Source organism: Protopterus annectens, chromosome 6.part0 (genome assembly GCF_019279795.1).
Source record: "Protopterus annectens isolate FY-2018-M chromosome 6.part0, PAN1.0, whole genome shotgun sequence".
Lineage (NCBI taxonomy): Eukaryota > Metazoa > Chordata > Ceratodontiformes > Protopteridae > Protopterus > Protopterus annectens.
Genome location: NC_056737.1, coordinates 1,362,028,125 through 1,362,054,994, shown reverse-complemented (window position 1 = coordinate 1,362,054,994; position 26,870 = coordinate 1,362,028,125). Strand labels below are relative to the sequence as shown.

The following is a 26,870-nucleotide window of genomic DNA, read 5'->3' as shown; positions in this document are numbered from 1 at the left end:
AAAAAAAAAACACTTTTTTGAAGTGAAGCAAGCGCCCTGCACCCCCCCCCCCCCCATGTGGGGGGCACATATACCAACTCAGAGACTGCACAACAGTGGGGAAAGGGCAAATTCCCACTTCCTGCTGTCTTGCAACTTTTCACAAAGTAATGCCGGCAGAAACAATATACAATTATTTGATCACATCTATCTGCCTTAAAGATATTCAGTATTAACAACATTTGACTATATGCACAAAAACATATTAATAATTTAAGCATAAATCCAACTCATATAAAATCCTTAACTAGTACTTAAATATACATCAAGCAAAACAAGTTTTCACCATAAAATGTCTAGATTAAGTTCATGTTATTGGAAACATTTAGCTGCATGGACTCAAAAGGAGAATTTCTTTATACAGGTTCAATCAAGGGATATGTCAATTGAGAACAGAGAGGAGTAACACAAAAGGATATCTAAATGTATAAGGCAGAGTCTAGTCTTATCATCCTGGTATAGGACTGCTGTGTGAAGGAGAAAAAAGGGCTCAGGAAGAACAGGGGCTTTGCTATGAAAGCTGCACATCACATGTAACACAGTATGGAAGGGTGGTCAGGAAACAGAAGCGGAAGCCTACTGAAGTCATGAACATCTGTCCTCAGACACGACATCACTGACTGATATGTATAGATGACAATGTTGATGACAATGTTGACTTAAGTATAAGTGACACATAATTCACAGCAGCCAATTAACTCCAGCGTCGACTGGCTCCCTGAACCACCTCACTGTTTACAGTCATAAATGTAACAACTAGAAGAATTTCTAGACCAGGGGTGTCCAAGAGGTGGCCTTAAGCCACAATCCAGAGCATTAAAGCATTTTATCTGGCACTTGGTATGTCCTGCAACAACTCACTTTGAATGGACAGATATGTGTTAGACAAGGTAATGTGGCCCCATAAACCTTGTCAAATATGGTAAGTGGCCCCTCAGGCAAAAAGGTTGGATAGTCCTGTTTTTCATTGATGATGGAAGCTTAAGCACAACAGTACTCATAATGAATTTATCCACAGCAAACAGACATACAACCTTCATCTTGGAAAAGGGCACAGCCAGCATGTAACTGAGAATCTGATGGAGTTTGCAAACACAGAATGAGTCACAACAGGCAATGCCATTTATATGTATCTGAACAACACTGATGAATGAACACAAATCATTACACACAAACACACACACATATACTGATTTACTGTTTGTATTCTTAAAAATAAAATTCCATTTTATGGAGAAAACAATAAAATCCCATTTTAGTGAAATGAAGTTTGGAAATTATACCAATGATTTTTCATTATAATTTCCAGTCAATGCCATGATTCCAATATTATTTTAAGAGCACACGTTTGTGTACGTCTGTGTGTGTGTGTGTGTGAATGTGTGCATTAACATGCAAGCAAGTGTACAACATTAAATATATGTACAAAATTAAAGCAGATTGTAAGTACAGGATACTCAGTAACTATTGGCAATATTATGATTATGATAATGAATGAGTGCTCTGGCCTAAAATACTAAATTTTATAAAAAAGTTCATGATTTTCTAATACTCAGACAGTCCATATTTAGAATTTATTGGTATTTTTCCAGAAAAATGGAAAGCTAGCATCTCCATCAAACACACACACACACACATATATAGCTAAATATGCACAAACCAGTAAGAAACAATAATTACTTTAACTGATATAAGAATATGTTCATTTTAACCCGGTTAACACATATAAAACTAAAAATAAAATAAATAAATGAATACATTTTCTGTTGGACTTCTGCCGGCAAGAGTCCTGTTTTAGCCAGCCACCAAACATGTATACAGACTTAAGACTTCCAAAATATAACATGCTTCTTTGTTGAAAGCTTAAACAGAATTCTTTTTGCATATTAAGCCCTCAATCACATAATAATGCTGTTTTGTTTCCACTTTTCATCGGTGAAAGTAGTACACAATGACAAAAATAAGAAGAAAATGCTGTTTTGAGGTCTTAGTTCAGAAACTTCTACTAATTCCTGTAGGGAACACATATCCTTCTCAAGAACATATACACTGGATGATAATAAGCCGGTACCTGCTGTATCACAAATACAAAAGCTTACCCTTCTGGAGTCGCAGTCAAAGTACTGAGAGACAACAAAGGAAACCAGGGTAGCAGCAATGTATGCTGTCTTTGATTGTGAAACTGCAGATATTTTGCAGCTCAGAGACGTTACCTTGCATCTGTTCAGTTCATGTAATCCAACAGGTGTGCTTACATAGACTCTGGCACATTAGCACTATCTCATTTGACATTACTGTCACCAAGCTGACAAAAAGGTTTCCATGGCAAATCCAAAAGCACAGACATTCTCTTCTTGCTTCATCAGTTAAACCCCTGGGTCAACTATATTTTGAATAGGGAACCTGAGACAGGCACAGCTACATATTCAAATGTTAAATAGCAAAATCTGGAATACTGATGTACAGGACTTATTTCCACTAAAAACGGAAAACGTCACTATTTGCATTTGTATTTTATGCTAATATGTGATAGGAACAGGTAAGATCAGTCATGTATTATGCTCAGCACTAAAACATCTTCTGAAAAAACAGTCTTTACTTTCACCTTTACAGCATATATTCCCTGTCACAAATAACTGCCTGTTTTTGTTCCATCATTTCAGAAAACAAAATATACTTTCCCTATAAAAGCCAATCAAGAAACAAGGTTTTACGGAAGAAAAACATGGCATGGCTTACTTCATTCTGTAGTAATAAAGCAATAAATAAATTATATCAGGTCTCCAAAGTCACTAAAGGCACAAGTCTATAAAAATATTGGTTTATTACTCTAGGAAGAAATAAGAATAGCCTACATTGGCAATATAAAACTATTTACAATAATAACATTAATGTTCAGTACATTGCAAGCAAGTTTTCAATACTTAGAAATACCTTCACCAACTTAATGTTATACAATCTCAGTCCCTCACAGCCTTTTAAAAAAAACAGACTATATGTTATAATCAGCAGCTGTAGACCATCTCCAAGCCTTTGTTCTAATGGTACACCAAAAGCTATTTCCTCAGGTTAAACACACCAAAGGCCCAACTTCAGGTATGCCCTACTTACTCCATACTGAACCTCCAAATTAAGAACTCACTTCCTGAATTTCTGCTGTTTATCTACAGCCTTTTATATAAGCAGTAAGTGACAACTGACTATCTAATGCATTCAATTTCCTGGCTAAAGTGCTGTAAATGCTTTACATGCACCAGTCATATTTGTAAAACACAAATTTCACATTTTGCTATACCCAACATTTACAACTCCTTTACCCCCCCCCCCCAACAAAAAAAATCAGTTTTGGACTTACAGTGATGTGTCATAGGAACATGACAAACCATCAAAATTCATATTACCAAGTACAGACCTGCTTTTGACTGTGCAGTGGAAGGTTTACAGAATGAGTATGTATCAAATTTGTGTTCCCATCTATTTACTTGGCCATTATAATGGGATATGATCAGTTACAAGGTTGAAATCCCTAAACCCTTTGTATGTTATTAAATAACTCTGAAAACAACGAAAAGCATACAGAAAAAAAATGCCTTCCAAAACCTAGCATAGTATAAAGTGGACCTTAACTTCTAACATAACTACTCAATCAGAAAAACAACTAATTGTACAAGGATATCTTTCGCTATAGTCTGTGTTCTTTTCCTTCCAGGAATTTCTTTCCACACCAATAATCTTCAGTATCCTAGATAACTAGTGTTGCTTCTGTTGGCCCAGATTGACCTACTAAATGGCTTCTTTGAGTTGCAATACTAAATTTACCACTCACAAGTCATACCGCTGGTGCTAACTTATGAACATCCCTGCCAAGCAGTGCACAACATATTCTGATGTGGGGTCCTCAACTGCTATGTAGCATAACCTGATGGACTATGAACTTTTGCCATCTGTAAGGCTTACTTTAAATTAGGTAACCTTTATTTATCTCTTTCAAAAAGGTGGGCTACAAGCCATTTTTCCATATATCATCTTTACTTATCCATTTCAATGAATAATTTCACCTCCAATCCAATCCCCATGATTTAAGGGATTATACATAATCACATGTGACAGATCCACACAGTCTACCTGTTTTTTGTTATGCCTCGAGCCACGTACCAGTGTCTATGTTTAATTATCTACCTCACTATATGCTGCTAATCACTATATGCTGCTAATACTGTAACAATACAATATGCTTAAGCGCAGGCCTTGCTCACTAATTACTGGTATGACTGAACTTTTGTTGACCTGTATCAGCTTAGAAGATGTTTACCAAAATATGGGGGATTCCAATGAAGAACTATATCACAAGTTTGTGAGCTAACTGTTCTTTAGAAAAGGAAAGTAAGGCATAAGACCAAACATCATGAGACGTTTACAATTTAGGAAATAATCTGTAATTTTCTAAAATATTCCATCAACTCATAATAAGCTTGTGATCAATATGTCATTAGTTGAACCTATTGATTGTTTGTTCAAGACTATAAAAAACTCAAAGGCTAAAATGGAAATCATCATCATCTGGATTTGATCACAGCACCAGCCTGAACTGAGCATAGAGCCATTTTGCCAGTGTCGAACTTGCCTTGACTGAACAGATAGCTGCACTGAATAGTATTGAAGTCTCCCTATCAGTGGCAAACATGATTTATTAGTTTTTACTGTTTATCTAGTAAGCTTTTGTTTAATAAATTGTTAAGCTTGAGCCTTGGTGTCTTGTGTCATTTCTAATTCTGTATTAACCTCAGACTTTAAAGTAACGGACTAGTTCATCATAATATAACATGGGATTGGTACGTATTAAAAAAACACCTTCACAATTCATTGCATACTTATTTCACATCATCTTGATACCAACAGTGTTATAGTAATATACACATACACACATACATACACACACATTTTATATATATATATATATATTGCTGGATTCACTTTACATGCTCGAAATGCTAAAATATCGAATTTTAGAAATTTCAAGCCTGTAAAGTCGAACAGAATGAAACCGCAAACCCACAAATGTCGAATGGATTATGTCGAACCCGCGGTACGGATAACGTGTTAGCTAAGTGTACTGTTTTTGATGTTTTGGGGAGGGTTGTTTGTGTGTGTTTGAGTGTGTTGGGGTGTTTGAGGTGTGGGTTAGGGTAGGTGTTGTGCAGTGGGAATGCGTTAGTGTTGGGATTGCTGGTGTTTGTGTGTATGTGATGTGTGTTTGTGCAGGGGGCTGTAAAATGTGCGCTGCTGGGTTGTGTGTGTTTTGGAGTGTTGTGCAACATCAGAGTTAGTATAAATAAGTAGGGGTGTGTGGGGGCTTGCCTCCCCTGCATATACTAAGGGTAGGTGTGTGTATGTGTTTGGTTGTGCGCGTGTGTGTTATGTTTATTGTAGGGAAGTGTTGGGAGGTATGAATGCTGGTGTATGTATGTGTTTTGTTGTGTGTGATGAGTGTTTGATGGGAGTTTGTAGATTCGTGGTTTTGTGTTTCACGTTTGTGTATGTTCGGCATTTAGGGGATTCGATTTTATAGTTTTGTGATACTGAATTTCGATAATTCAGTATTCCGATGCTATAAAGTGAATCTATATATATATATATATATATATATATATATATATATATATATATATATATATATATATGGTTCTAGGTTAGAAGATCGACAGCCGACATCACCGACAACGGATTAGCGGGCGCCAGAAGATCGACATGCGAAAGACCGATGCTACGGATGAAAACGCCGACGCCAAGGATAGTGACTTGGAAAGAAGGCTGTGTGAGTATGCGGTGGTGACGGACGTTAGGGTGCGAGTAAGGTAAGTGTGGATAGTGACAGTCTGTGGCGGTAGGGGTGGGTTTAGTGATTTAGGGTCAGTGCGCGGGTTAGGTAAGTGTGCGGTAGTAGTATTTTTGGGTTAGGGGCGGGTTAAGTGAGTTAGGGTTAGGGCGCGGGTTAGGTGAGTGTGCGGTAGTAGTATTTTTTGGGTTAGGGGCGGGTTAAGTGAGTTAGGGTTAGGGCGCGGGTAAGGTAAGTATGCAGTAGTAGTATATTTTGGGTCAGGGGCGGGTTAAGTGAGTTAGGAATAGGGCGCGGGTTAGCTGAGTGTGCGATAGTGACGGACCTTAGGGTAAGGGTTTGGGTTAGGGTTGTACATAGTTGTGTATGTGAGGTTTAGTGTGGGTTTGTGAGGATTTTGGTGTGCTTGTGTTCTGTGTGTGGTTTTTGGACAGGGGATGTGTTTTGTTAGTTGATTGTTGTTATTGTGGTGTGTGCAGCGTATGGGGTTTCGTGTTTGTGGACCGTCGGTTATTTGTTTGTCGGGCATGTGAGGTTTCGTGTTTATGGTTTGTCGATTATGTGGTGTCGATGTTTGTGTTGTCAGTGAAAGCAGCTGTCGATGTTATAACCTAGAACCATATATATATATATATATATATATATATATATATATATATATATATATATATATATATATATATATATATCTACATACATACATACATATCCTGAAAGACCAAAATCCTGAGACCAAAATCTCGAAGGTTCAAGGCTCAAAATACTGAAAACTCAAAATACTGAAAACACACAGGATACCAACACTTACTATATTCCAGCACAAGTACATACAGAAACATATCACCCTTCAACTATACGCAGGGGGGCAAGCCCTCTTCTTCAGTACACTAAGTACAACCTCAGAGTTGATATATTTAAGTAGCAGGGGCATGTGGGGCAAAGCCCCCCCATATGGGGGGTACAGGTAGACTTGTTCCCCTTGTTATACTTGGAGAAGAGTAATATGGTTTCTGTTTTATTTCTTTCTGTATGTACTTGTGCTGGAATATAGTAAATGTTGGTATCCTGTGTGTTTTCAGTATTTTGAGTTCTCACTACTTTGAGTTTTTAGTATTTTGAACTTTCGAAACTTTCGAGATTTTGGTCTCAGGGTTTTGGGCTTTCAGGATTCTGTAGCACTCCTATATATATATATATATATATATATATATATATATATATATATATATATATATATACATTTTGATTTATATTGATAGGTCCCAGTCTCCCTTACTCCATGAACAAATTACATATTATTAGATGTAAATATTCCTAACTTAAACTTTATACATTTAGAATTTACATTTTACGGTTTATCAAAAGGGCAGTATCCATCAACATAGACACCTCTGACATTATCAGTCCTCTTGAAACCAGCTAACAGACAGACATTGCTCAAAAATCTCTTCAAGATAACTTAATCCTGTATTTACCTTTTGTTGTCCCAGTAATCCAAAAAGAATCATTGCAATTCTGCAGCAGTATCCATAATGATGCATTTATATAGCATTTCTGAGCTTAACATCCCAGCTTCCAATCCGCTAGTATACACCATCAACATAACATAAATTATTTTAATTAACTTATAATCAGACATGAACTAAAGTCAATATAAAATAAAAAAGTAAGCTACAAGACAATGCAACTCACGATGCAGCCAGGGAAGAGAACCCCTAAACCCCCATTTTTGTCAAACATTACATCAATATGAACACCACTTCTAAGGCAACAACCTTGAAATGCCCCTACCCAGTCCATGGAAACTTTTCCTTAACTCCCTTTTCTGCACTAAACTCTCTTACATATTTTCACTTAATCCAGGCATGTCCAATGAATGTACTCCATCTTTCAAAGAAATGGACATCACCTGTTCCACACTGGGGCATGGACTCCCCTCTCCCCAAATATCCAGCAAAGTTCTAACTGCAAAGAGCAGGTCCTTGTTCAGCAAGTCAGACATGTAGTTGCCTTCTATGACAGTGGGCCACTATACTCTTCAGCCATCTTCCCAGCCCATGTTCAATAAACTCCATCATAATCTGTGAGACTAGCACATAAGAGAGTGGGCATCATCATTCACCACCTGAAAAAGATACAAATCACACCCAAAGCGGGGATATATTCCCAAGTATAGCAGGTCTCATGCTCATGTGCAATCTTAAAATCGGCAATCACAGCTCATCGCAAAAGGAAGACCAATAAACAGGTACCCTCTGCAAAACACAGCTTCATAGACCGGCTCTGTGACACAGAGGGATGGAGCCCTCACTGGTACACAGATGACCAAGGTCTGAATAGGGTCCTCAACACAGGAGGAACCAGGCAGGGAAATAGAGGAGTGAAGGGGTGTTATATTTCCTCTCATAGAGGGAAGAGAACGTTGTGGACATTCAGACAGCATACAGGGACATGATTTCTCTGGTGGTGACTGAGAAAAAACACCTCCTGTGCATTATGGTAAGGGGCAGAGCTACATGGTCAGCCCACTGCATTTCCCCCTACCACTCCACTAGCTAAGCAATCCTGTGGGGAACATAAGGGCATAAGGACAAACTTCAAACTACCCCAATGGGTGTTTGTATGATGGCCTCTCCCAGTCAACTCTCACTTCAGAAATGGGGAAACAATAGACCAACTGGCAGTGAATCTCCTGATGATTGACAGCTGGGGTGAAATGTGCCAAAAAAAACTCAGCTTAAAGCCTTTTTTAACCAAAACATATACAATTTGGTATAGATATTATAATAAGCTACCCATAACATAACATTTAACTAACTTACTCGTACTGGGCCACAGTGTCCTTAACTGCAAATCCATCCACTCCAGCAATGCACTTATACATATCTAAAAAAAAAATCAATCCTCACCCCACCAACTTAAATTCCATCATTTTAAAAAATTCTTAGAAATGAGTTTTTAGCAAAAAAAAACACATTCATAGGTTCATAGGTTCATACTAGGCTATCTGCCCTAGGGCATTTATAAGCCTAGCCAGAGTATGTTAGGCTTTCGCCACCCATTTTAAATTAATTTTGCTATGCCCTTTTTCGAGGTTAGTATACTGTGCCTCTGTCTAACAGTGACACAGAAGTGATACCCGGGGTAAACCTACAATCTCCCATCCACTCATCAAGATTCCTCTTGAAGAGAGTCAATGAGGGACTCTGCCTAACCTGGACTGGGATTTTATTCCAGAGTGAAGGGAGCCTCTGGGTTATGAATCTGTCCCTCCAGCATGTCCTATTTATTTCAGTGCTGAGGTTCAAGTCTCTCGAGTGTGTAGCTCGATGGGATTTGGATTTTTTGAGGTGCAGCATGTCCCTTAATTCCGGGTTGGACATGGCCTTATACGTCAGGCACAGGTCACCTCTGAGCAGGCGGTATGCCACTGAGTAGAGCTGGAGTTTCTTTAACCGGGCAGCATATGGCATCTATTTGAGCCCTTTGATCCTCTTGGTGAGGTACTTTTAGGGTCTTTCCAGTTGCTGCAGGTGTTTGGTAAGGTACATCCCAAAAGGGGCATTGTACTCAATTATGGGCCTGATGAGGGATGAGTAAAGAGGCACAATGACCTCCCCTAATCTAGATGTGAATCCCTTCATGATTAGGTGGGCTATATAAAATGTTTTTCTAACCACTTTGGCCACGTGGTTGTCAAATGAGAGATTGCTATTAACTTGGGTCCCCAGGTCCCTAATTACTTCTTCTGTACTTAATGGATTACCACCTATGTGGTAATTTGTGGGCACTTTGTTTTTGCCAAAGGGATGACTATACACTTTTGGCGTTTAGCTTGAGGCCATGGCTCTGGCACCAGTTGTCTGTTTCTATGAGGCCCTTTTGGAGGATGCTTGTGTCGGCTGGAGAGTCGATTATGGCGCCCAGTTTGCAGTCATCTGCGAACTTGGTCAGCCACAGTCCTTCCGTGTTGGCCTGTACCTCCAAGAAATATATACCAAACAAGAGAGGTCCCAGGACTGAGCCTTGTGGGACGCCACTTGTAACTGGTTTGGAGTCTGACATGGCTCCAGCAATTCTAACCATGTGGGTTCTGTCCTTGAGCCAGTTTGCAACCCATCTAGTGACATAGGGGTTTATATTTAAGCTGGTGAGCTTATCTATAATGCCCGAGTGGGGTATTGTATCGAAGGCTTTTGCGAGGTCCAGATAGGCTGTGTGGACCACCTTCCCTTCGTCAATGGCCTTGGTGACTGTTTCAAAGAAGTCAACCAGGTTTAAGAGGCAGGATCTGCCCTTAACAAAGCCAAACTGGGTAGGATCCAGTGTCTGTAGGTCCCCAATATCTTTATTTATGAGGTCCATGATGATCCTTTCCATAGCTTTGCAGACCAAGCTAGTCAGGCTTATAGGGCGATAGTTTCCAGGGTCCGTTGATGCACCACCTTTGTGGAGAGGGACCACTATTGCTGTACGCCACTCTTTGGGTACATATCCTGTAGTAAGGCTGAGATTGAACAGTAGTTTTATGTTTGGGTTTAGCTCTTCTTGGAGTTCATGTAGGATGCAGCCTGGGACACCGTCTGGTCCCATTGATGCTGTGTTTTTTGCTTTGGAGAGGGCGGCTCCCACCTGAGCATCTGAGATGTCAGGGGGGCAGCACTCTGCTGGGATAGATATTTGCCCTTTTGGTGGGGAGGGGGGGGGGAGTTTGCGCTGAACCTGTCAGCTAGGATGTTGGCAATGTCTGTGAGATCAGTGTATTTTTTGTCATTTTGGACTAATTCTGAGCATATCTGGGAATTCCCACCAGGGTTCCGAACATAACTAAAGAAAGCCTTGTGATTATCCTTAGTGTCCTGTGCAGTTTTTCTCTCGAAGCTGGCCTTTGACGATTTTATGAGTGCCCTTAGTTTTTTGCTAATACTGATCAGAGATGCCTTCCCTTTTTGGGATTTTGCTCTATCATGTAGTAGCTTCCTCCTTCTATTGTATAGTTTGTTTATGGCTGGGGTCCACCAGACAGGTCGTCTGCCTTTGGAGGATTGGGTCTTGGTTTTATTTGGGATTGCATGATCCATGCAGTCCTGAAGGTGTTCATAGAATGCATTTATAAAGGATTCTGCGGTCTGGGCCATATTTTCCACAGGCCCGGGGGTTTTGAAGGATTCCACCTCGGTTTTGAGGAGTGTGAAATTTGCTTTAGAGAAGTTTTTCACTGTGGTTTTCTGGGCAGTTGGTGGGGTCGGGATGTGAATATCCAGTGAGATCAGTTTATGGTCTGATCTTACCAGTGAGGGATACACTTCTGGTCTGGAACATAGAGTCCCCATGTTGGTGATGATCAGGTCCAGTATGTTTTCCCCTCTTGTGGGAGTGGTAACAAGTTGTTCCATAGCATTTGAGTTTATGAATTCTAGGAACCTTTGGGCAAGGGTGTTGGAGCTAGAGTAATGCTCCCAATCTATGTTTGGGTAGTTGAAGTCGCCCAATATAATGGTGTTCGGAGAGACCTTCATATTTTCCAGTGTTCTCAGGAAGGCCGAGTGGGGTTCCTGGGTTTGGGAGGGTGGTCTGTAGCAGGCTATAAACTGGAAGGCAGTTTTACCCACTGTTAGTTGCACATGGATAGTCTCCGATGCTTCGTGCTTTGCCACCAACCTGGAGGTGTGGGTATCTTTGATGAATATCGATACTCCCCCTCCTTTTGTGGTTCGGTCCAAGTTTTGGGGCCGAAAAGCATGGTAAGAGGTATAACCTGGTAGTGCTGGGGTGCTCTCGGGAGTCCTGAACCAGGTTTCTGTTACTGCACAGATATCGATGTTCTCCATGCTAAGGAGAGTTTCGAGTGCGTGCATCTTGAGGTTTAGACTTCTAGCGTTGAGTAGCATTACTCTTAGTTTCTTATCCCTTGTGATACCTATGGAGGTGGGTTTGTATTTTGAGCCTTGCCTAAAAAAGGCACTATGGGGGTAGCAAGAGCCTTTGCCACCTTGAAAAAAATATTCACAACCTGAAGACATCAAATGAGCAATACAAATCATCAAAAACATTACTCATAGTCTGAATACATCAAGTGAACTGTACTGATCATACTATTTTGCAAACAATACACTTCATAATCTATCCCTCCCGAATGGGGATTGTACTTCCATTGAAGCTTGTCACTTTCTCAGATTTTGACACCTTCATGACTCTCGGGTAAAAAGATATATCGAAACATCTTGTCCATTGCCATGGTAAGATCAATAAGCCAACTCATACCAGTAGGGAAAAATGTCTTCAAACTTGTTGGACATTTCAAGGCAAACCTCAAGATTATTTTCCTACCATTTTACATCAGCTCACAGAATGACCTTCACAGTTAAACAGTTTGCTGAGAATAACAATTAAAATAAACTCATCTCATTTTAACTGAGTTTACTTTATCTGACCCCAAAGCCAAGTGAGCCATTGTTCTTTAACATACTGGGACTGAAAATGAGCCATACTAGGACAAGTGTAAATAAATCCAGGTGAGTTGTCATTAATTTTACAGGTGTACTCTTCCTTAGACTTGCTCATGAGCACACCTGACTATTAATCACTCATTTTATTTACAATATAACCCAAATGATCCATATCTTTCTCTGGCACTCCAATGCATATTTTTCACCTGGTTTTATCTTCCAGCTCAGCGAGTCAAGCAAAAAAGGTCAGAAGCCTCCCCTGAAGTTCAGTCCCTACAAGCATCTTAATGTGTTGTTTTAACTGATCCAATCAGTCTACAACCAGGCAGGCTTGTAGCAAAACATCCTTCTTAATATCATGTGAATCCAGAAAAATTATACATTTTTTATATTTTCCTATTCATTTGTCATATCTCGTCTGTAATACTCACCAGTGACACCCCCACTGCTTCAAACAGAGTGGCCTCCACATTGTGACTCGATGTGAACACCATCAACAAATTATCAACAAATTATCTCCTGTCCTGTCCTATCTAGTCACTTAGGAATTATTCATCTTTAAAGCTATCAGTCACTTCTATTGGATTTCCACAAACAAAATAAATATATTGTGGAAATATTCCAAAAAAATAATTTCTGGCCAAGAACATTATTAACTTTAACAGAGAGCAACTGGGGAATGTGCCTTTCTATCGAAAGCAGCAAGGCATATCCAGGGTTAGAGGGCTTTTACAGATTCAAAGGTTCAGAGTTAATTACTAGGCTAACAATCACAGGGTTCTTTTTAAGCCTAGCCATGTAATCTAAATGCAATTTACAAGATTAGATTAGGATTATTCTATGAGGTATATGTAGACTAGGACTTGGGGGGGGGGGGGGTAAACCATTTACAGGTGGCTTCTATCCATTAGGGACAGAGGTGTGAGACCAGGGCTGAATATTTGATTCCTCACCCAAAGATTCAAGTTATACTTGAATTTGGTTAAGGAAGAACTGTTCTTATAGGTTCATAGAAAAGCCAACAAGTTTAAATAGTCACGTGGGGTGAGAATAGAACCCAAAAACTGATAATCTTCCAGCTCCAAATGCATGCATGTTGCCTGCTGAGTCACTGAGACCTCTAATTCATTCTCACACAAAGTCTTCTTATCACTCCATTAATTCCACACTAAAATAAACATAAATGCATACGTGGCTTGAAGCAACAATTAGAAGTGACAGTCACAAGATTACCTTTTACGCTCTCTCCACAGCTGGTAGCTCATCTGCAAATCAACACAGAAAACTTCACATTCATCTGACATGAGAAACAGCCCCGCATCCACCCCCAAAAATCAATATTAGTTTGCTGTCAAAGTTTAAATGAAGATATGGAAGGTGGCAGTAAATTAGAATATGCACTTTTTTCTCCCAGACCCATCTTCACCCTTCTCCTTACTTCCACCACATGGGCAGTTCAGAGATTAATTGTACATAATGAACTGTACTATCTCAGACTACTGAGAATGCTAATGAAGAAGCGCCGACAGGCTTTCTACTAAGAATTTGTCACTTAGTATCACGTCATGGAATAGAGTTCACTCACTGTAACCACTGGAATTATGAAACTGCTCAGTTTTTTACATTACTAACAACTTAGTCAGTTAGTGTGTGTGTGCAGCCATACTCCAAGTATGTTCCCAAAAAGGGGGCCTTGGCGAGCACAAGTTATACGGTCGTCAAAAAGCAGCCACTTAATAAATCAATAAGAATTAAATGGCAGATTCAAAAGTCTTGCACTGAATCTTGGCTCCCCGTAGTACCTTTAGCCCATTTAGGGTATAAACTAATGCCCAGTAGAGTTAATGACATACCAATCTAGAAGGCAGTACTTTGCACCAGATCTGGCAAATTGTTACTGCTTTTCTTCCAGTTAATTCTGGCACTTAATTCCTGATCTTCTCTTAGTAGTGTTCAAGAGCTACCAGAACATTTTCTGTTGCCATATGCTTGACTGTTCCTGACAAGCCAGATCTGTTTAAATGAAAATAAAGAGTACCCCTGCAATTGCTGACATTTAGTTAGAGCAATTATGTGTCAGTGAGGCAGAATCATTTCACTGTTTAATTTCAGGCAGTATAATAATCACAGGAATTGCCCTGAGTTTGAGGTCACTGCTAATCTCAACAGGCTCAATTAGTGTCTTGAAATAATTCTAAGGCTTAAAAGGAGCATGCCATTTATTATTTAATTATCTGGAATTTTCCACATTCATTTTTCTGAAACCTGTTTTATTCTGTTTGGGGCGTAATTGCAACCCAACCCTTTTCTGGTTAGAAAGAGATGGGGCATCCATCCACTGCAGCATACATGCAATCTCTCTCACATATACCACAAACATAATGAAGGGCAGTGGTGGAGTATAATAGGGGCAATCTGGGAAATCACACAGGGCCCGCAACTCCAGGGAGGTCTATGGCCAGCCAAGGAAATAAATTTATTTTAAAAGTTTTTGTTATGTTCTGCACTGCTAACTCATTTTAATTAACATATGTGCTGAGCTGTAACTGAGCAGTCATTTCTAGTTAAAAATAAGAGCTTAATGACAACTGAAATATCTGCCTTTATATACTTGCAGTGCCCTGCGATTTGCACATGTGCAACTCTGGGTACTGAAGATAATCATAAGATGACTTTACTTACTTAGTCTTTTAAGTAAACAAATGTTTCTTTACTTACAAAGAATAAATAAATCAATTCTCAGGGGTTGCAACCCTACATAATGTGGCACAACATTTTCTTTGTTGCCCTCCCATGATTCATTTCAATAGCAATAAAAAGAAAGATGCACATATTAAATACTGTAAGTTAATACCTGTGGTTATGGATTGCTGGTTTGAAATACACCATGTCAAGATTTTCTGGTAACACAAGGCATTTTTTTGTGTGTGTGTGTGTGTGTGTGTGTGTGTGTGTGTGTGTGTATGTGTGATTCCCATTATATTAACAAAACACACACACACACACACACACACTCTCTTAAAAGGGGACTAATTGTGCAGTGAATGAAAGCAAGCTGCCCTCTTCATTTGCTCAGTTTAAAGTGTGGCACTATGGGCTGGTGGGTATTTTTTGTGAAATAAATAGGAATGATGGATAAATGCAATAAACACTGTGAAAATGACAAAGAAATCACATTTATCTGACACTGTTTGAAATTCTGACTGTCATTCTGACTTGCTAACAAGAGAGGATGATAAAGCCACTGTGGTAGAACTAAGAGTAAATATTCCAGTTTATTTCACACAAAAGCCAACCAGTCTTTAATGTCAGATTTTAAACAGCAAACAAAGAGAGAAAGTTCCCTTTATCCACAGTACAGCCATCAATCCCCCATGTGGTTGCCTGTCAGTATATAAAAAAAGAGAAAATATAACATTTTTAATATGCTGTCAAGTAACTAGATGGAGAGATAGCTGTACTATAGCTAAAAGCAACTTTCCATCTTCATTTGCTCAGTTTAAAGAGTGGCATTTAGGGCTAGTATATTTGTATGAAAAACGCTGGAATACTGAGCCCCTTTCTAATATGCTGGCAGGAGATCAGAAAAGGGGAGGGGAGCAAGCAACTTTTTCTCTTCATTTACAATGTTTAAAGTCTGGCATTAAAGGCAAGTTTGTAGTTTTGTGAAATAAACTGGAATGTTTACTTTTTTTTACAATTAAGACACACCATTTTACTTTACATAGCCATGTGTGTATTGAAGGCATGACAAGAAGAGATTTGTGGAGTGAAAGAATGATGATGACACTGGACAGAAAATGCAGTTTAACCCTTTATCCTCCATGGTTCATAATTTGAACAATCACACAATCACCTTTTTTAAAATGAAGGCAGACAAACATATGGGGTAGGGGTAGCTGTGCTGTGGATAACAAATACTTGTTATCTTTATATGCGGTTTAAAGTCTGGCATTAAGGGTTAATGTGCATTTGTGTGGAATAAATTGGAATATTTACTTTCTGGCTACTCCTTGTGTGAAACAAATTTAAAACTGTCCCTGATTTCACAGAACGCTTTTGCCTAATATTTTGGTATCCAACTTACCATCTTGTTATTTGCCAAGCATTTCCTCTGACTTTACAGGAATAGTGTGGAATTGTATGATATACGCTTTATGTACCATATTTTGTGAATCCAAGTTGAAACTGTTCCTGAGTTCACAGAACATCTCTGACTTAGCCTCTGTTTGTTCTGTTAGACTTCTCTGGAACAGAGTTCCCATCCCTATGAAGCAGAGTTCCTCCCTAACCCAGTTCAAGTGTAACTTGAACAACTGGATGGGGAACAAGAAATCCATCTCTAGTTTGGCACCTATATCTCTAATAGACACAGGCAGCCTGTAAATGATTCATCTCCCACACCCATGCTTGAAATTGTATCGTCTCCAAAGCCCTTGGTTATTCTTACCAAGGGTACCAGAACTTACCAGAGATTCGGGATACATGGTTAGGCTTAAAAAGGCCCAGGTAAAATCACTTTAGTGAGGATTGCAAACATGAAATAATGGCAAACATCTGAGTTTCAAAGTGTATGCCAATATAAAAAAATGTTATTGCGTCAATTTTCTCCATATATAAAATATGTTCCAAATTTGTGGCCTTTATCCCTCATTATTTTTGGCCTTGATCCCGATTCTTGCACTACATTATTTTATCACAGCCAGATGAGGCTTACGCAACAATATGGATACAATTGTTGGGTGGGAGCTTTTTGTGGATGAAAGTAACTTAAAGTACTGTCTTTTGTTTATTTAACAATCTGTTTTTGCAGGAGTAATATGTCTTTATGTGAAGTAAGTTGGAATATTTGTGGGCTGTCCACTGTTTATGTGAAACAATGTTGAAATTACACAGGTCTCAACTGTCCCTAAGTTAACTGAATTTCTCTGATTTTTGTCTCATGATGTATTTGTTCCTCATAAAATATTTGGTTTCTGTCAGATCACTGAAGGTTACAGTCAATAAATAATGACAAACAACTGAGGAGTAAAATTTCAAGTTCTTCACAAAATGCATGTTAATATAAAAAAAGTTATCTAGCATCTTTCTAAGTATATCAAGTATCGGCAAATGTGTGGGGGCTATACCCATCTTTACAAAAGTGAACAGAATAAACCAAAATCTAAGTCCACTAAATGTATTTTATAAGTAATGGATTACATTAAAATGTGACTCTATACAAATATACAGTGCACCAAATTGAAATATGTAAATATTGTATATGCACATATGCTTAAGTTTTTAAAAGTATAAAATACAATATAACTGCATGATACCATGTATTATAAACTTGTTTTAAAGTACTCAGTTTTATTTTGCCATAGTGCCACATATGTTGCGTGATATATTTCAACTTTGCTTTGCTTGAATGGCATTGTCTTGACTCTTGCTCTAAGAGGTTGAGAGGTATTATTTGCACCACAATCAGATATGTTAGACACAACAAACTTGCTATAACTGCTGGGTGGGTGTGGGGATTGTCTACGGATGAAAGTAACTTACCTTCTTGTTGTTTGATCAGTTTAAGTCTGGCTTTGCAGGGCTATTGTGTATTTACGTATAATAAGACGGAACTATGTGTTTGTGTGAAACAAACCTGAAATACATTACTTTCTCCATAATTATTATTTTTACCACAATTAACAATTGATTGAACGGATGCATTTAAGGTGGAGGTGGGGTTACATCAAGGATCAGCTCTGAGCCCTTTCTTATTTGCAATGGTGATGGACAGGTTGACAGACGAGATCAGACAGGAGTCCCCGTGGACTATGATGTTTGCAGATGACATTGTGATCTGTAGTGAGAGTAGGGAACAGGTGGAGGAGACCCTGGAGAGATGGAGATATGCTCTAGACAGAAGAGGAACGAAGGTCAGCAGGACTAAGACAGAATATATGTGTGTGAATGAGAGGGAGGATAGAGGAATGGTGAGGATGCAAGGAGTAGAGGTGGCGAAGGTGGATGAGTTTAAATACTTGGGGTCAATAGTTCAGAGTAACTGTGAGTGTGGAAGAGTGGTGAAGAAGAGAGTACAGGCAGGATGGAGTGGGTGGAGAAGAGTGTCAGGAGTGATTTGTGACAGATGAGTACCTGTAAGAGTTAAAGGGAAGGCCTACAAGAGGGTAGTGAGACCAGCTATGTTATATGGGTTGGAGACAGTGGCATTGACAAAAAGGCAGGAGTTTGAGCTGGATGTGGCAGAATTAAAGATGTTAAGATTTGCATTGGGTGTGACGAGGGTGGACAGGATTAGGAATAAGTATATTAGAGGGTCAGCCCAGGTTCGAAGGTTTGGAGACAAAGCCAGAGAGGCACAATTACATTGGTTTGGACATGTGCTGAGGAGGGATGCTGAGTATATTGGGAAAAAGATGTAATGATGAAGCTACCAGGTAACAGGAAAAGAGGAAGGCCTAAGAAAGTTTATGGATGTGGTGAGAGAGGACATGCAGGTGGTTGGTGTGACAGAGCAAGATGCAGAAGACAGGAAGAAATGGAAACAGGTGATCTGCTGTGGCGACCCCTAACGGGAACAGCCGAAAGAAGATGATGATGATGATGACCACAATCAACAATTGAGCAATGAATGCCGAGCACAGCGGCTGTCTTTAGAACAGAATCACTTACATTCATTAATCTGGCTTTACAGGACTATTCTATATTTGTTTAAAGCAGGCTGGAATATTACACTGTTACCATCTCTGTTGTATTGCCATTGGATATTTGAAGTGTACACAGTTAACTGTGTGTAATTGATGAATATGGACAATAGTTCATTGTAATGATAGTAGTTCAAATGGTCCTAAATCAAGAAGATGATTCAAAAAATTATGTCAGTGTGGGTGGGTGGGGGTGGGGGGTGTATGGCCTGAAAATGATCAGGACACAAGGTACACTTAACCTGTTCCTGCCTATGTGCAGCTAAAGGATCACCAAGTCACCTAATGGTATGTCTTTGTGATGTGGGTAGAAAATGACATAAAAGAAAATTCTTGCAGATACAGGAAGTATAAGCAGACTCTCCAAAGAAGGCATGCACCTGGGTACCAAACTGGAGAATCAAGAGCTATCAACAAAACTGCAAACGCCTGCCCCACAATGCAACCTATCAGAGATTTCATCATAAAGAAGAGTTTACAGAATAAGTTCCAAAGATCTTGTCACTTCCTTGGCTGAAATTACTCAGGATTTGATTATCTTCTGACAACTGTACATTACCTCTAAACTACACATTTTGGGACATTTTACATCTTCTCTGAACAGTACATTTTACAACACATTAAATATTTCTGTACAATTTTATGGTACACTACCTGGAGTCAGTTTATAGGCTACTTAATGAAAAACAAACTGCAGGGCATGTGTCCAGCTGCTTCATGGGAGGATATTCAGCCTATCCACAATGTTGATAGTGGAGATGTCCGGTCCCAAGTATCAACTAATATTATAAAATGGCTTGCTGCTACAGTACAGTGCCTCTTCATTCTTAAGTAAAATAAACCCAATTTTTTTTCTAATTTAGCTTATTTTATCATTTTTTTTTTCGCCTGATAAATAAAAAGTTCTGTCCCCATTCCTCTACATTTATTCATTGGACATATATAAAAGTATGAAAATCACTGAAGTCACCAGTTAATTACTTCTTCAATAAATATTCTGCTGGATGTGAGATAATATTCACAACTTTTGCTTTTCAGGTGACTGGCACTTTTTCACATATGTAAGGCCATGGAAGAAGCTGTCAGGCAAATATAACATGAGAATTTCTGAAGTCATAGTCCAGCTGTTTATAATAGCTCCATGATCAAGGCTTTGACTCCTTTATAACCAATATTCAGGACTGCTACAACAAAAGTGAAATCACTAAACTGCACACACTATTTGCAATCAAAAATCCATAGACAAAATGTTTTTGTAGCGAGTCATGCCCCTTTGCACCCCTAATGTGGGGGCTGCGCCCAACATACTCCCACTCCTTATATACAACTACAAGGTTATACCAACATGGGAAAAAAAGCCGCAGTCACACACTAATGACCACTGATATGACAGTTCATTATTAGGGTCCTGAAAACAAACCTGTCTCCCATTTAAAACCCATACTGGAAGACAAATAATGATTCTTATTCAGCTAATCTTGCACGGTGGGTTCCATCAGTTCATCGCACCACTACAAACTTGCATTAAGGGGGGAAACAAGTGATACATTTCACTATTACAGTTGTTTGTGTGTACAACTAGCTGAAAGAAAAAATGAATCAATCACTTCCACTGAAACACAAGATTTGTATTAACTAAGCAGGTTCCCTAATCATTTCTAAAAATGGTTCTCATACCAGTTTATTAACCCAGCTATGTCAAACCAAAAAAAAACACACACAAACAAAAACAAGTGTGTATTCATTTTTCATCACTGTTATTTACTAGGAATACCCTTTCCATTATACTTGTGTGGGGCCCATCCTTCTCTGTCACTCTTTCTTTCCTCACTGCTTAAGCATCATCTTGTCATAGCCAGATGTGCTACTCCTGAAATGGAAAAGTTTATACAGATAAGACAATTGTTCATGAAAATTGTTATGCTCCCTTCCTCACTTCAGAGGACATGGCATTAACACAAGACAACAAGCTATATGCCCATAAAAAGAAACACGGTTCATTATAGGAAGGCTTATTTTATAACTGTTGTATAATTGTAATGACATAATCTAAAATGCAAGTTCAGGGACAAAGCACCATTTGTGATATTAGATGCTCATCTTAACCACATGAGTCTTTACAAGAATAATGTCTGTTAGAGGTCTGCAGTGGATTAAGGCTATAAACTTTTAACATTTTCAGCCTACAGTCTTGGCTTTGATTGCTTTAGACTCCATTAAAAAAATCATAGGCGCCAATTTAGGCATTGATAAGCTGTGATACAGAGATAAAATGCAGCCCATAATACAGATTCTAGTTTCCCTAATTCTAAAAAAACTCTGTTGGGCTACATTACTTTAAATAGTAAATTTAAAAAATGTCATTACTTTTCCTGGAGAAAATGGATAATTCTCAGAATGCCAGGGTGTCCTTGTCGGTTTAGTGGTTAGGATTCAGCACTCTCACTGTCACAGCCTGGGTTTGATTCCTGGTCAGGGAAACTTAAGTGGGAATAGATTGAGTTAAAGATCATAACCATAATGCCATAGATACAGGGTTTGATTCTGGCCTCCGGTTATTATCTAGGCTTGTAATAGTTTGCAGACAGATAGTCTAGCAAGAACCCATTAACATCCTATGAACTATGAACATCTTTGCAAAAAGGAAGAAGGCAGGTGCTTTTCATTATAACCAGTCTGTTTGTGACATGCTGTCCTATACACAACAAGCAGTAGTTCTTAAAATATTTCTACAGGCAGAATATTAGACATGAACCAGCTACATGTTCCACTATGGCTACATTTCATTGCAAAGCTACAAAATACGTATGCCCTAAAGACAACCATTTTTGTCCCTTTGACATTTTCAGCAATCAAAGTCCTACATTAAAAAAATAGTTTACTCTATTGGACAACACAAAACTGATTACAATATCAGACAAGGGACTCTGTAGCTAATCACGGTTGCATATATATTCTATTTCCATCAAACGCAACCTGATAATGGGAAAGTAAGACTAGCTATCACACCTACCTAAAAACAAGCCAGATTATTCTAACATTATAGATATTTATCAACAAGTATCACCCGACTAATTATAACTCTGCATGGAAAAAGTTAAGACACAGCACAGGGCCTTCAACTTAACAGTTTCCACTATTCAGTCACAAGTATCACAAATATTTAATAACATACTATTCTAAACACAGGAGCAACAGTCATCAGAGATTATAAGAATAAATCATATGCATAAAATTCCAGAAATGTGGTTGCCAGTTCTTAGTACAGATGTCATTTTTCTTTGCTCCAAACTGGTAGTACAGTTTTATTTGTCCTATAAGCATCATACGGCTATGTACAACACTACCTAATAGAAAACATTAAAGTTTTCTCATATGCCTGACACACATGATATTTTGTGTTTTAGGGAATAGGTCACTGTATACCATTATATAGATGATATACTACAAACTTGCACTTAGCTGTAAATGTTGTTGAGGTTTGTCTAACTTACATCTGTTTTAGTTCAAGATCTAAGGCAGTCTAAAGCAGTGCTTACCCTGTTACGTTTTTGGAAAGCATCATCCAAGAGTGGTGTACTTAATTTATATTTTCCATGCAGATTTGAAAGTAGAAGGCACTTTTATGCTTTTCTCCAGTTTAAATCAAGAAATTTCTATGACCTGACTATGAATAAACAGCCTTAAGCTTGATAACAATAATTAACTGAGGTTTTATGTTTTATTGCAGTAATATAGATGCAATTATAAATATTCCTCGGAATACTATACACCATGTCTATCACTCAGATGTTCCTGGCAAGGTTCTTTTGATTTTAATCCATAAATTGGCAAGATAAAATAACATAACAGCTCAGTATGAAAGGAAACAGTAATGTATTCTACTTTGATATATGTCATGATTTGTTTTTTCTGGCACATTCTTACATATTTTGACTGCAATACATTTAGGGAATAAAGAAAATTGCAGAATAGTTTCAAAAACTTGCAAGACCTGAACTATTAAATAATACTGGTCTTCTGCATCGCTTGTGAAAGGAAAATAATATACAAAATGTTCATTCTGTTTTCTGTTCATTTTTCAATGTGTTTTCTGGTATAGTTAAGCCTTTTCTGCAGGCAAATTAAGTTAATAACCTAGTCTGGTAAATATACTACACATTCAGACTTTTCATGCTTGCATCCCTAATGTCCAACTTTGCAGTCACAGGGCTTTTAGGACAGTGAGTTCAAAACATTTCTTAATAATAAAAGCTGATCATCAGGGGGGAAAAAACAGCCACTATACACAAGTGAAAGCCCAGGAAAAACATATTTTAATAATTAAAAAATTAAAATACATTAGGTAGTATTTATCTTTTTTTCAAAAATAAGACTATTCATACTAATCTTGGCTATCATTATCCTTACAATAAAAGTACTTTAACCTTCACAATGACAAATTAAAACTAACTTCTTTCAGTCAAATCATATCATGGTTTTGAATTCATGACAAGTGAGCACTGGACTTCCTTAAAAATACACGGGATGCTTCTCTCATTTCTCTCAGCATGAGCGCAACAAGAAATATTAGCATACTTTTCACTAAAGGATGACTTAAAGACAACATCTTATAATTATGATAGGTCTTTGTTACACTATGCAAAATACATCTGAAAAGGGATCATGAGTTTTAGACTTACATTTTATATGAACAGCTGTGGTCGTCGGGCAGTCAGTGAGTATGAAGTAAGTAATCCTTACTTAATAGCTTACACGTTAGTATACTGCCTTGCGCTCGTGTCAGACCATGTATATAGCACATTGTTACATCAAAACACACTGCAGTTAGCTGGGCAGTTTAAATGGGAAAACAGTCAGTGGAAATTGGGAGTTACAGCAGAAGCTGTCATTAAATGCAGCCAGCGTGGCAGCTCCGGAAGACATATGACTGCTTTCTCATCACATGCTGTTGAGATTTATGCATTGACAGGCAAGTCTTTCTTTTAATAGCACAGTATGCAGCATATTCAGTTTTCAGTCTTAATGACAAACTGGATATAATGTCTAGAATCAAGTAAAACTACAGTTGTGTAAAGTGTGGTAAGTGTTCAAACAGGCATGGCAGAGTTGTGCCATCCACTTGAAAAACAGCACTGAATAGGCCTGTGCAAAGCAATGCTGTATATCATTTGCTTTACACAGGCTCTGACAGTTCAAAATACTTGAAAGAACAGGGACAAAAAAAAAGAATCGTGCCACTTATTTAGTAAAAGCAGAAACATTGGCAAAGACAAGTTCTACAGTGTGGAGAGTAATACAGGTTTTAAAAATTAAGGATATAACTACATACTGCAAATAAATGCAACCAACATGTACACGCATTGACCAGTCCAAGTAACATACTAAGATATTTGTTGTCTGGGGATAACTGGGGTATCATTTTCAGCCATTGCACTAGATAAAGGCCACAGTTATTTATCTATATGACAAACAGTAACAAGTCCGTACATGCTACAAGTAGTAATATGTAATTAAACATTGTAACTGAATGCAATAATAAGCATAAAACAAATTCTCTGGTAAGCAGTCAGGATAAGAAAAGATACAAAATTTAAACATATTGTGAAGTTTCATTTACTTATTTACATCTGTTAACTGGGGTGCTACGTAGGGCAAAGTAGGTAACAGACTGAATGAAATTAATTAATTAATGAAGTGGAAAGTCACAGCAGGTACAACCACACATAGAGAGAACATCCAACATAATCAGCTAGTCTGTGCTTTATCATTTAAGATACAAAAATAACTATGGATCAAAAGAACAAAGCATGAAGTTAAAAAACTAACAAAACTGCAATCAGTGATACACAATAAACAAAATATAATTTAAATGAAATATGGCTCTGTAATACACCATAACAAACACAACTTAGTTCATTTAAATCAGCAGACAACAGTACTGAATTGCTGTAACATTTGCAAGCAGCTGCCTAGGGTAAGGACAACTAAGCAGGAGGAGAAAGAGAGATGTTTACAGGCAAGGAGTAAGAATAGTAAGGAGAGGTAAAGGTTAGAGTATCAGGACAGTTAAGCAGATAATAAAAGCAAGGAAGGTGAGGCAAAGAAGTTTATTACACAGGGAACAGCTGGTAATAGACAACAGAAGATGACAGACTAAATGGTGAAAAGGTATACTAACGATCAGGTCTAGCCTTAACTGAAATGGAGCGCTAAGCAAAGGACTTCATGGTACCCCCCACTGCCTAGCACTCCTACATACATTTTTACTCTTTACTGCTCTTCCTACATCAGACAATTTTCTTATTTCTTCTTTTTTTCACACTTTTTCTTATTCAACAGCTTTTCCCTCTATCCTTTCAGCAATCCCCACACTAACTGGACAAAACTGCATAGTAATAAGAGTGGCAGAAAAAGGATGGAGTCTATTGAAGTGCTAGCTTGGATATGCATTGTATTGCTTTTATTGCTTTATTTCAACCTTTTGATCCAGTTATGGCCTGAACAAAAACCATGAATAAGGAAAGAATTATGGTCTTAGTTTTTCTTTCAATGAAACAGTAAGTTAATGTTTAAAGCTGACAAAACAGCAGTTCCCAATAAAAATAAAAAAAAAAACATATTTGTGAGGCTATGTAAATGATATGTGGTAATGCTGCCTGCCTCCTTACCTCCCAAAAAGGACAGCCACCTTCTGTGTACCCCTCTGGTGTCTCTGGTATTATATTGGGAGGAAAATGGTCATAGACATGTACTTTACACTATTGCTGTCATACATACAGCCCACCTCCCATTCCCATCTGTCCAAAAACAGCCACCTTATGTGTACCCCTTTGATGGTAGACTGAAAACGAAGTGAAATAACAAATGACCACAAGTATACATTTCATATTGTTGTTGTCAAACACATACACAGCATGCCTCCTTACTCTTACTCTAAAAAGATACTGATGTTTGAGTATGAAGTAAAAAAATTATTATAGTAATTCATTCCATCTTGCTTTTCCTAGACATTGCACTGCCTTTAGACAAGCCATAACAATATTCAGTGCATACTTCAGTGGTTTGATTACAAAAAAAAACAAGGAAATAGTATAAACACCATCCACAGCCCTCATACAAGCTATAGTGACTGTCTGTACAGACTTCTGAGCAAGGCTTGTTTTAGACTAGGTCGGGGCCAGGGCAAGGGCTGAGGATCGGGCCCTCTATTAAATTAAGTCTGTGTCAAAATCCCTTTATAGAACCAGAGGTCTGGAGTCTCCCAGGCTCAAGAAGCTTTGAGGGTCTAGATGTTCTATGATGCAACTTATGCCTTACTTTACAAAGATAATTTTTTGTTAACTTTACTTCACTACTAGCCAGAACAGTTAAGTACATGCTCTCCAATGGTGACATTTACTCACACAGTCATAAACATAATGCCACAGCACCTGACAGACCAAGTCTGTTACAAGACACACATGCTCACTCTCACACTAGATGCCTTTGGGTTGGTGAAAGAAACAAGAACATCTGGATAAAATCCACACAGAGAGACAATGAGGTCACACAGACTCCACATAGAAGGAGCCACAGACTAAGAAGGAGCCACAGACTAGGACATAATCAAAGAACCACGTGCAGTCAGATGGTGAAGCTAGTTGTTGTACCACTGTACCAAAGAACAGCTGCTTTTACATACATCCTGCCAAGGCTGTAAAACACATCTAATTTCTGAGTACACTGCTGATGTTTGACTATGATGGATAGTGAAAGAAATTATAGCCATATTGTTAATACTTGATTCAGTGCAAACCCTCACAAATACATGCTCATGTAACCCATAGAGATAAATGTTTT

The 26,870-nt window shown here is 38.3% G+C and overlaps 1 protein-coding gene across 6 annotated transcripts in view; it reads right to left on the bottom strand.

Moving 5' to 3' along the window:
- KALRN (kalirin RhoGEF kinase) overlaps nt 1-26,870 on the bottom strand; it is a 4,346,166-nt gene that overhangs the window by 1,146,813 nt on the left and 3,172,483 nt on the right. Inside the window, exon 1 of one of the 6 annotated variants that reach the window (XM_044074925.1) lies at nt 23,711-23,727. The exons of the other annotated variants lie outside the window; for them this stretch is intronic. The gene's annotated coding sequence lies outside the window, so the exon portion shown is untranslated. Of the gene's footprint in view, nt 1-23,710; nt 23,728-26,870 lie in introns of those variants that run through there. 6 annotated transcript variants of the gene reach the window in all.